Raw genomic sequence first — 12,317 nt, 5'->3', positions numbered from 1 at the left:
GTGACCGTGTGCTGCATCGTGAGTGGGGGTTCATGTGTTAACAGCGCACCTACACCCACACACACACTTACAGTTACACTTACAGTTTAGTAAATATCAGATTAATATTTCAGGCGGTAATCTCACAGTGGCAGTGCACAACGTTTTCACTCCCCAATCTACAGCTGCCGTCAAAATAATTCAACCTCCACTGCAAATCAGGTTTATTTTCAAAATGTACCGACTTTCAGCTGTTTGCAGTGAACAAATCAAACAAAAGCAGTTGAAATAGTTCAACACGACGGATGCTTCAAGTGAAACTCGACTGAAAATGCAACTTATGACTTCTACAGTTTCAAAATTATTCGACCCCCTGAATAGAATCCCTCACAACAGCACAAATATGCAAAACAGGTGTTGTCTCAAGCACACCTGATTCAACTAATCAAGGGCTTCATTAGTTGCACCAGGTGTGCTTGAGCTGGAACACATGAAATACCTGAACTAGGGCAGAAAATGCATCAAATACCTGGACGGGGCAGAAAAAGGAAGCGACAGTCAAGCATGGTGGTGGATCGTGATGCTCTGGGGCTGCTTTGCTTTGCACTGGAAACCTGCAGCGTGTGGAAGGCGGGATGGATTCATTGAAGTATCAGGAAATCCTAGGAGAAAACGTCATGCCGTCTGTGAGGAAGCTGAAGCTTGGACGTCATTGGACCTTCCAACGGGACAATGATCCCAAGCATACCTCAAATTCCACCAAGGCTTGGTTGCAGAAGTCGTCCTGGAAGATTCTACAGGGCCATCACAGTCACCTGACTTGAACCCCATAGAAAATCTCTGGTGGGATTTGAAGGAGGTGATTGCAACACGCAAACCCAAGAATATTACTGAACTGGAGCTCACTGCTCATGAGGAATGGGTTAAGATTCCTCAGGAACGCTGCCAGAAGCTTTGCATCTCGTTTGCAGCAGGTCATAACAGCAAAAGCGTGCTCTACTAAGTACTAAAGATGCTTGCCATGAAGGGGTTGAATAATTTTGAGACTGAAGAAATCATTACAAGTTGCATTTTCAGTTGAAATTGGGGAAACCACTTGAAGCATTCATGGTGTTGAACTATTTCAACTGCTTCTGTTTGATTTGTTCATTGCAAACAGCTGAAAGTCTGAACATTTTGACAATAAACCTGATTTGCAATGGGGACTGAATAATTTTGATTGTAAGTGTATGGCAGAGTTGCTCTCAAAATAATACCAAATGTAGATTTTCTTTTAGAAAACCATATGCTGTACTGACTTCCTGTATATGCATGTATAACTGATCAGTGATTTCAGCATGTGAACACTGGTCCCTCACATGGTTAACCAGGTTATATCATATCGATATCGATAGTGATCAATTATGTCAAATACACTTTTCTGATATCTCCAAATAACTTTTTACTCATTTGTTTGCCCCAGATTTTTCTCTATAGTTTAGTCTTGGCCAATTCCCACCCACCAGTCAGGTCTCTCCTATAACACGACAGCTACCACCCATTAAGGGTGACGGCTATCATGTGTTTGCTCTGAGTCACATGAAGCCAGCCAACTGCATCTTTTCGAACTGCTGTTAGCGCTAACCGTCGCCTCTGGCTACATCAGCTCACAGACACCTATGATTGCACAGTGCGTCACTGAGATTGATAGGAGCACGGCCAGTTTTGCTCTCTTGGACTCCTGGCTACAGATGGCTGTGGCTTCGTAAGGTTTCAAACTAGGGCGAAGGTTTTTCTGTTGCTCCACTCAAGCCTTTATTTAAAAATTGTTTTTAATAGTTACAAACTGACTGGAAGGAGCTAAAGTTAAGATGTAAAATTGTCAAATGTATATATATATATATATAAAAACAAAGCATTTTTATAATACTGTATTATTTTAATGAAAAAAATGACGTGAGCAAATATATTAGATAGATAGATAGATAGATAGATAGATAGATAGATCGTTAGATAGATCGATAGATGAGGTATTCACATACCTGTGCACATAGCTAATCAGTATAAAACTGCACTGTATGGTATTTACTGATGCAATATGCTGTGAGCAAGATACTTTGACTAATATGGCATTAGGTATGGAAGATATGACAATATACTTTATTCACATCCATAATTGTATGACTATTTTTACTGACAGTAGCAAAAAAAAAAAAAAAAAAAAAAAAAAAAACCCTTGATCTAGTTTGTTATAGTCTAATATAGTTCCCCTTTCCTTTTCTATGTTAAATGATGTGGCTTGGTAAACAGTAAATACAGCCATTACTGAGCACACAATGGGGTTTTTTTTTTAAACAGACTTTTTTTTTAATGTAGCATACATTTACCTGATATAAAATACAAGATACGACCAACCACCATATCGCCTCTAGTGATTCATATAATTGGCAACGCAAGCTTGCAGAAGAGAAGGTCGGTATTGCCTCGATATTAGATAACAGCTAAAACTTATAGTTAGGGATCAGTATCATATTGAAAACAGAAAAAAGCGAATGGAGCATGAACGTAAAAGAGTCTCTGAATGTATCGAGCAGGCTTACAGTTTAGAAATTTAGTTCCACGAGCTGCAGTCCATAGAATTAAAGTGCATCTACTATGGTTTTTCAAATATTACCTTTCATGTTATATAGGTGTTTGTGAAAGAAAAAAAAGTCTGCAAAGTTTAAAAAATCAAAGAGCACGACAAACAGCGTTACTGACTCCCATAAGAAGGAACTGATTCTGAACAGCTGAAGCGAGTCGATAGTAATTCCAGACTCACTTCCTGTACTAACCTACATAGGTTTGTAACAAAAAGCCCCGCCTCTGGTCTTCATTGGCTGCTCGGTGACAGACGGAGCGGAAACTCGTCATGGTAATTGCGTTTCCTTTATGAAACATGCCGACAGTGGTAGACCAATCACGACAGACTGCGACATCTGACCAATCAGAGCAGAGTATGCGCTCTGAAAAGAGGAGTTTAGAATGAATCCTTTAGAACGGATCACTGAGCGAGTCGTTTGTGACACAGGGGGGAAAAAGGTAATGCTGCAATTTAAATTATGAGCACATTAAAGTGTTTTTGGCCTTGGATGCATGTAAATCTATTGTATGAGACCTTTAAAACAAAATTAGGAACATTTGAAAACCATTATCGGTGCGCTTTAAGATTTCAAACATGTCGGAAAGCTCATGCGCCAGCCAGGAGCAGAACCCGAGTTGCTATGGTAAAGTCACTCTGAAAATGTCACTTAGATTCTCCTGCCTTTCACCCCAGCACACTCATTTTCTCTCTACGACTTTTCTTATCTTTCTTTTCTCTCACTCTGACAACTTTCAGAGCTTAAAAAGATCACCACTCTGCAGTTAAAATGCTTTTTGCAGTTCGCAGGGGTTTTACTGCTTGCCAGATTCCCCTAGTAACATCCCCAAAATGGCAGGACCTTTCATTCTTCCCGTGTATATGCCAACAAGAGCCCGTGGATTTACGGGATACCATTCAACCATTTCTGAAATTAGTGAAGAGCTGTTGGGGAGACGACACGAAGGCTCTCTGTGAACCATCCGATAACATTTGCGCATCTCCTAAAACGATCACTGTTCCACATTCCTGTTTCATGATGTACAAATATGATAACTTGTCCAAACTGGAGCTGGAAAAAGGCAACCTAACATCCTTGCATTTAAAATCAGTGTGCATTTGCTCTTCAAATCTTTCATTTGAAGAAAAAAAAAAAAAAAACCCACACACAAGGGGTTTAATAGTGAGATAACTAAGCAGCCTCATTAAAAATGCTTAAAACCACCATGCTTCAGAACACTCCTCGTGTGATGCACCACTATGATGCAGCAACAAACTAATGAGATAAACTGGAGCTGGTAAAACAAACATTCTCCTTTCCCATTACTGCTTGGACATTAATTACCCTGTGATTTGGTTGCTAGCTGCTAACGTCTTATCATAAAGAAGCTGACAAACTGCTGCAACAGTAGTCAGCTTGTGTACATTCACAGTACAGGTAGAGTCTCAAGTAAGCAAAAAAAAGAAGAGGGAAAAAAAAAAAAAAAACAAGAGAGAGAAAGAGTGAGCCTATCCCAGGAAACACAAGGCGAAGGACACTCTGGACGGGGTACAAACATCGCAAGGCATAATCGCACACATTCACACACACTACAGACACTTTTGAAATGCCAATCAGCCTACACCGCATGTCTTTGGACTGGGCGAGGAAACCGGAGTACCTGGAGGAAACCCGCAGGGCACGGAGAGAACATGCAAACTCCACGCACACAGAGCGGAGGCGGGACTCGAACCCCCAACCCCGGAGGCACCTGGAACAAACAGACTGCATAGATGGTTTTTTTGTAATTCATAGTTGCCTTAGCTGAATAAGTAGGTTTAGCAGGTGTAATAGTTAAATAGCAGACTTGTGTGAAAGCAGTTACTAGCCTCTTTCTTCCTGTCTATTGACCAGAGAAGCAAAAACACCCGATAGAGTTTCGCAAAGCTAAGTTGATTCAACATATACATGTTTAAATGGAACATGTTCTAGTTGCTACGCGCATCAGCCGAGTACGCAATCTGGTCATCAGTAGGAAGCTTTGAATAAATGAACTTGTACAGTGATGACAGAAACGCTTTTTACAAATTAGCGCCATGCAAGGATGTGTAGAAGGTGACGAAACCAGAGCGAAATACTCAACGTTACAGCGTATTGGCCATCAAAGTCATTTTGTGGAGCGGATTAAACCTGTATCTACAGGGGAGGATTCTCTTCGATGGAAGTTGAGTAGTCACTTATTTTCATCAGTCAACATGAACTGATTTAATGAAATCATTAGCTTGTCGTACTTTTGCGTTCAATGAAATTATCCTCTACGTTTCCAGGCAACCAAAACATTAGACTGGACAAGGACGCTGGAATGTTCTCGTCTGATAACAGTGCGCCTGTATTTAGGCCCTGTTTACACTAGGGCGTTTTCGTTTTAAAATGAAAATGATCCTCATCCACACTGGCGCATCCGCTGTGTTTTCAGAAACGATCTCCGTCTACACTACACGACAGAAAACGCATGTCACATGACCATTCCTGCACACTGGGCATGCGTATACAGGAAGTTGGTTGCTAGCCCAAACCGGCGTTCCATGTAGGACTTACGCCACGCGAAATGAGATTTATTGCCGATGGGTCTAATCATAGCTTGCCTCTTGCACATGTGGGCAGCTGCAGTATTATAAAGGACAGAACTGAACTGCACAATGGCTGCTAAGAATGATGACAAAGCCAGTAATGCTTGCGTGTTGTTGTGTATACGATCAAGGTAGCGTAATGGTCATATGGAAGGAGCTTGACGAATCAGGGAAGGCTACGCAATGATCCAGAAGGCCCAATCAGGGGGTGCATGTGGGCGAAACCACGCCTTCATTTTCAAACTAAAATGTCCGTCTTCGGTCGATAACGCTGGAGCAGTGTAGACCACAGGGGTGACCGTAGCAACAGAAAACGCACTAGTGTAAACAGGGCCTTAGTTAGCCAGTACATGGATCAACAGCTGGATACGGGAGCCAGACAGTTTAAAAACAGCTTGGTTCCATGTGAAAACCGTGAACCTGGCAACACCGGAGATCACGCATCATTCTGATAGGACGCGTTGCCATTCACACCACAAATGTAATGTGGCAGCATGTGTCCCGAACCACCTCCGAATGAGGCCTGAGTAATTGGATCATAAGACCCTGTTCACGCCTGTACTCGGAGCTGTACGCTTGTGAACCGATCACCCGAGACAGATGTTAATGAAGTGTGAACAAGGCAGTGTGAGAAAAGAAAAGGGGAGAGAGATCTGAGAGTGGTATGGAGCAGGCTATGTTACAGTCGGGCTGATACAGGTGTCCGGAGTGTGACTGTGAAAACGTTTTCTGTATATTGCCAATATACATCACAGAAATATCTGAGACATTTTATATATATTATATATATATATATATATATATATATATATAAAAAAAAAAAACACACACACAAGGACATGATACCCCACACACACTTTTGGCTCCCACACAAGTAGATTTTAGATCCTGTTACTTAGATCCAGTTACTACATTTCTGCAGATTCGCTCACTGACAAAAACACTAAACTGAATAAAGAGTTATTTTGGGTGATGTTTAGTTTGTGATCGTCACCTTCAGTTAACAGAAATGAGTGGGTCAACATACAAAGTTCAACCCCCAAACTAAAACACTTTAAAAAAAAAAAAGAAAAGAAAACAACTGAAAACAAAATAATGTGATCAGAATCACAGTTGTGCTGTCTAGTAGATGAAATGCTTCACCGCAGACTAGGGATGAAACGGTTCCTGGTTTCATGATAAACCACGATCGAATTCCCCGGCGGTTAGTATTACCCTGTCACATTTAATTATTATTAAAACCATGTTTACGGTGATTTGTAAAACTGCCGGTAAATGCTGTCCACACACACCCAACATGAGTCTGAGACACAGCATGTAACATTGTTTTTTTTTAGCGTGAAAACACACATTACAACTAAAAACTGAACTCGTCTGCTCAATTCAGCATGAGCCGAATGAGTCAGAGTCCAAGCACAGGTCAGCAGGAGTCAGATTTCATTAATCACATGACGAACATGAGGCGAAGTGACCGACACGAAGAGCGAGGCGAAGTGACCGACAAGATGAACGGTTTGGTTTAATATAAGCGAGTTTGTAATTGTACTATTTTGTTGTTGTGTTTTTCATTAAGAATAACAACAAACCCACCATTCAAGCAATTGCCACCCCGAATTGCCGTTAATACGAAAGCTAAAGTGAAATGCCACGGCAGCAGGGGCATTCATAAGCGATTTAAAAGCGAGGGGAAAAAAGGGAAAAGCGCCAACAAAGTGCCAAAGCCCCCTTTCACAGCGACTTTCTTCTGGCAAGCTCTGCAGACAGGATTACCATCTTCTATTAAATTTCCCCTCAGCGTTTTTTATCAAATCCAAAATATGACCACACTTCGGATTTGGTCCACTTGGAAGGTTCTCTTGAGCGCCGTCACTGCCTTCCGCCGTGTTCTCCAACCGAACCACATGATCGCAACAAGCCTAGTGACGACCACCCATCACTTTACAGTCAGATATAAAACCTGTTTAAATGATTTCAGTGTGTGTATCAGCACATTAGAACAATATCGTGAAAATACTGATTAAAAAGTGATTAAAAGTTTTGGTCCCTTTAATCATGAGTTGAAATTTTCATACCGTTACATCTCTACCACAGACACGATAACTGTTTGCACCATAGACGTACCAGAGCTGCTTGCATGTTACATGTTTATTAAACTATTTTACTAACTGCACATTAACGGTTTATTAGCCTTAGAAGGTTTCCTTCATCCATGAGCCAGGTAGAATGCATGATAATGACTACCACTCACATGGAAATAATCACAAGATGCAAAAAAAAAAAATCAACAATTTTTTTTTTTAATTTAAAAAACAGGCCTTATTCTGAAAGTTCCCCAGAGCCCTGGGGTTTAAAAAGCAGTCCTTTCTATCACCATGGCACCTCCTTGATGATAAAATATTCGGATTCAAATCACACTGCCTTCTGCATTGAGAGCAAGGAGAGCCTCATTCAGTCCTCAACAAGCAGCCTTCAGTTCACCGACTCTGAAAAATGGTGTGCAATCTGATAACACATGTTAGCAATTAGACACTCATGTATATTTATGGCAACATTCAACATTTATACCATGAACAATTCCACTGCAGAATGAACTGCATGCTGACTTAAAGACAAAACAGTTATTTTTGTTTTGCTTAAATGCTTCTGCCCGTGTGACCTAAAAGAGCAACTACAGATTTGCATTAAAAGCTGAGAACAAGCAGAACCACTTTTACCGAAGTAGGTTTTGGAGAGAGGTTTTCCTCTAATGTCAAATACTGAACGGTTTTACTGCAACTATAGTCAGATCCATAATTAGCTATACCTAATAGTCGTGGTGAACAGACACACACAGGCTATTCTTAGCACCTTTAGTGCTTGCCCTGTGTTGGACATAGCTGAAAAGGGAAACGGTCCCCCTATTTCCTGGTCTTTTTCGTCTTTATGGCAGTCTAACAGGCTTACGCTTGGTTCGGAGGTCAGAACGGGTCGAGTCTTGAGAGGTCAAACGGTAAATGTATAATGGTGCCATTTATACTGGGGGCTAAAGGTCATTTAACAAGCCAAGGTCGCTTTCCCATTCTCACGTTTGGACATTGTCCAGGAGTCAGGAGTGGAAAAAACCCGAGGCTGAACATGATTATGAGGCTAAACATACATACATACATACAGGCTCCATTTACAATACAGAGCATACACAAAAAGTAAGAGTTTAAGGAGCATAACTACAAAATAAAAGTCACACTGAACGCAAATTAAAAATTGGGTTATTCACATGGATAGTTAAAGGCTCTTCGTTTCCAAAAGGGGGTTATTTTAGGAACCCGTTCTGACAAAGAGAATTGCATAGAACCTTTACATGTTCCCTCGGCAGGATTTACACCCCTGAGAGTGTAGTATGTTTCGGACACAGGCACCACTGACTGCATACACTATTTAAAATACTAGCCCAAACAGTCAACATCCTAAATCTCCTGACCTGCCAGACAAAAACAAAAACCTCTCTGTCAGTCAGTGAAGTCAAACGCAGACACAACTTCTAGAATAATCACATGCACTGTGTGGAGGTTGGTGAAAATGTCCCTCGACCTCACTCTCTACTACTTAAACAATTCGTAAGTCTTTACAAAAGCTCGATTTATTTCACATGATGCCGAGTTAATGCTCACAAAACAAATGTTTAGCAATTATGAACTATTCGACTTGCAGGAGCAAGATATTTATGCCCCTGCTTTCATATGATATAATGAAACACTGAGTTGACTGATCATTCGGTGAAGATAGTGTGTATTTATATTCATTAGACTTTCTTCCTTGATGGATAGTGTAAGGGGACAGGGTGACAAATTGTGCCTAACAGATGGGCTACAGTCAATAACCGCATCCACAAAGTAACCTTAATGGTCGGTATGACCAAAGACTGGAGCTGTACTCTGTGCACATGGAGAGTATGTCACAAATACAATATCTATAAGAATGAATAGCTTTTATTTTGCTGCTTGTAGTCATTGCTGTGCTCCACCTGCATTTACTACTGCAAAATATTACTACTAAATACTGGTAATAATGTTGTCAGTTCTAACATGTTGGCTGTTATTATTTGAAATGCAGCACTCCGTATCGGGGACTATTTCTTTAATCCAGATGTTTTATTAACTCAAGTGAGCATGGAACGGGAACGTGCTAAAATCCAGTAGTCCATTTATCCTCCCATTCACTATGGGAATCGCTGAATGAAACAATGACCCAGTTTTGTCCAGGAACAAGCAGGCAGTTCTGATAGGCACTGATCAGACAGTTGGCTGACGGCTGTGTGTGCCACTGAGCTCTCGTTTCATTCCATTACAGATGGGAGAGTATTGGCTCTGGACCAGATGATTACAGGATTAGAAATTAGTAATAGATTAAAAAAATGCATCGCCTGACACGCTCAGATAGAATATGAAGTTGAAGTAAGTGGCATGCTCAATGAACTCTTTCTCCAATCATTATTAATCTAACCTCCTTTTCATCTATATTCCTCGGTTGTGAATATGCCCAAAGGCCTAATTTCACAGTGGGGGGGGGGGGGGGGGGGTTGGGGTCTACACACAAAATCCCCAACCCCCACTACATATCCATACACACCCACATCACGATGTACGTCAGGCAGCACTGAAGCTGTTGGTGATAACGCTAATTTCTTTCCCCTCTCCCACCAGTATCTAGGTAATACTGTGCTATTCAAATACATGGATCCTTATCAGGACAAAGGCACTGCAGGGTCAAATGCTTCCGTATTGACTTGTGTAAGTGATGGCGACACGCATGTTGATATGAAAAACAGGTTTACGTCCCTTCCAAACCGCATATTGAGGTAGAATTCAGTTTTCAATGTGTGTCATACCCGTTATTGTCTGGTAAATTAGTCACAAAATAAAATTCATAAGAACTTGTACTGCTTATACTGAAGCAGTTAGTCAAGTCAGTTTCGTAATTGTGTTTGTATTGTGACATGCCAACAATAAGAAGTTCCACAAAAGCCAAAAGATCTGACGCGGGCATCGCTCTGTCTGAAGGTTGTTGTTTTTTTCCTTTTCAAGCCTGGAAGGGAGGGTATGGTGAAACAGGGTGACAGTTCGTAGGAATGGATAGCGCTCTCACCCATGTCTTTTCTAAAATACAGATTTTAAAATACCATAAACACTTTTGTACAATACAGATTTAAAATGCACTTTTGTATAGCCGTTCTTTTGAACAAAATTATGTGCAGTAAACTTTTTTTTTTACCACAAGCTTGTGTGGGTTTTTTTTTTAAATGGTACATTAATACGATGATAATATGAAACAGTGATATTTTTTAGTCAAGGCTGAGAATTTAAACCCTTATTACCTCTAATGCCTGTGCACAATGAGTGTAACTTAAATATAATAATAATAATAATAATAATAATAATAATAATAATAATAATAATACAACGCCCTTGCCATCTTGCTTTGGCCACGCCCCCCAACGTCAGCACACCTGGTTCATTAGAGAAGACAGTTTGACCCCGGATGTATGGCGGGCGCTTAACGGAGCTGAACAGGAGTCCGCTTCAATACAAACAGCCCATAAACTACCAGTCCCATTGTGTTTCCTTTTGCCAGTGAGGCCATAAAGCATGTCAATTGGTCGTACTGACAGCCCAAGCCCTGGGATAGGGTTTATTGTTATTTAGACAGGACCACAGCCCCTCACCGCTAAACATGTTAGTCCTGTAAACCTGTTTCAAACCGTTTTCTTCGCCACGACGGACAACATGTCCGTTACGCTCTGTGGGAAAGACTACCCTTCCTACAACCGTACAACTGTCCGTTTACATCTGAAGACTAAATGCTGACACTGTTTCATGGGAAAATAGAAAATAAAAACACTTGTTATTGGGGTCGTAGTTTTGTCAGTCGTCCATACGAGTAGACATTTGACTGAGAAATGTTAGTTAAAAGAGCTTAATATCAATCAGTGCATTTCAACCGACACGCGTTGTACACAAACTTTCAAACATAGATTCAAATACTGAATAAATGAAAGCTTTATACACACACACACATTATATATATCTGAGATAGATTAATGACCGATGTTTACTAGTTCCTACTCAGTGTGGCTCAAGGTCCCTTTCCAGAAGCTTCACAGTGACTGTTCCTCAGTGGTGAACTGAACTTCCAACTCAATCCGGACCACAGAATCCGTCACATCTTCAAAAAACAGCTAAAGACCCAGCTCTTCCGTGAGCACTTACCTAACCTCTACAACTCCAACCCCACATTATCCTCGACTCTGCACACTTTGCTCCTCTAGAACTCGATTATAAATCTTGTACAGTAGCACTACTTGTATTGTTCTCATCTTCATATATCGCTTTGCCTGTATTTCCTCACTTGTAAAAGTGTCTACTAAATGAATAAATGTAAATAAATATATTTGAGCGCACGCTCTCTCTCACACACACACACACAGAGAGAGAGAGAGAGACTCACTCACTCACTCACCTGGAGTGTGGAGGAGACAAGTCCCACCTTATCCTGCTCCAGCTCTGACTGGACCGCTGAACCCGGGCTGTGGGAAGAGTTTGTCAGTGGACGCCGTTCAGTTTATCCAGTTTGGGAGTAAATTAGAGCTTCGAAATCCGCGCACACGTCCCCAGCTTTTACCCCAAATTCCTCTGTGGAAGAGTTGAGATGAACCTGCTCCGTTTAGAGAAGAAGAAAAAAACCCAGTCCTGCTAATTCACTCAACTCGTGTTTAAAACCCGAGCCTGGAAGAGATTTTCTACAAGCAAGCGAGGGAAGGACGTTGACTTTTCTCTGCGTAAACTCGATTCTCACATGGAGCCGGCGAAGCAGCAACATATACACACACACTCACACACACACTGGAGTTTCATAGGACAGAAGCACCTCAGAGACGGGCTGCCCCCAATGCTGGGAAACTTAAAGGGGCAAGCCCTTCTGCCGCATTGTCGAGCAGTACAGCAGTGGGCCCCACCTGAACGCCTCAATGGAAACTCAAAGCTTTTCTTAAAGGGGTAACAGATGACCACGCAGGACTGTGAAGAGTAATATAATCTAAGAAACTATATATATATATATATATATATATATATATATATATATATATATATATAAA

General features: G+C 41.1%; 1 protein-coding gene across 4 annotated transcripts in view; it reads right to left on the bottom strand.

Moving 5' to 3' along the window:
- Positions 1 to 12,082, bottom strand: part of plxnb1b (plexin b1b) — a 98,616-nt gene extending 86,534 nt beyond the window's left edge. For 3 of the 4 annotated variants that reach the window (XM_017479953.3, XM_053683659.1, XM_053683658.1), the window contains exon 1: positions 11,681 to 12,081. The gene's annotated coding sequence lies outside the window, so the exon portion shown is untranslated. Of the gene's footprint in view, positions 1 to 11,680 lie in introns of all 4 variants that reach the window. The other variant, XM_053683656.1, reaches the window with a different exon arrangement.
- Positions 12,083 to 12,317: the final 235 nt, after the last annotated feature.

This window comes from Ictalurus punctatus, chromosome 11 (assembly GCF_001660625.3).
Source record: "Ictalurus punctatus breed USDA103 chromosome 11, Coco_2.0, whole genome shotgun sequence".
Lineage (NCBI taxonomy): Eukaryota > Metazoa > Chordata > Actinopteri > Siluriformes > Ictaluridae > Ictalurus > Ictalurus punctatus.
Note: the sequence above shows the minus strand (reverse complement) of the source record. Positions and strands in the feature narration are given on the sequence as shown.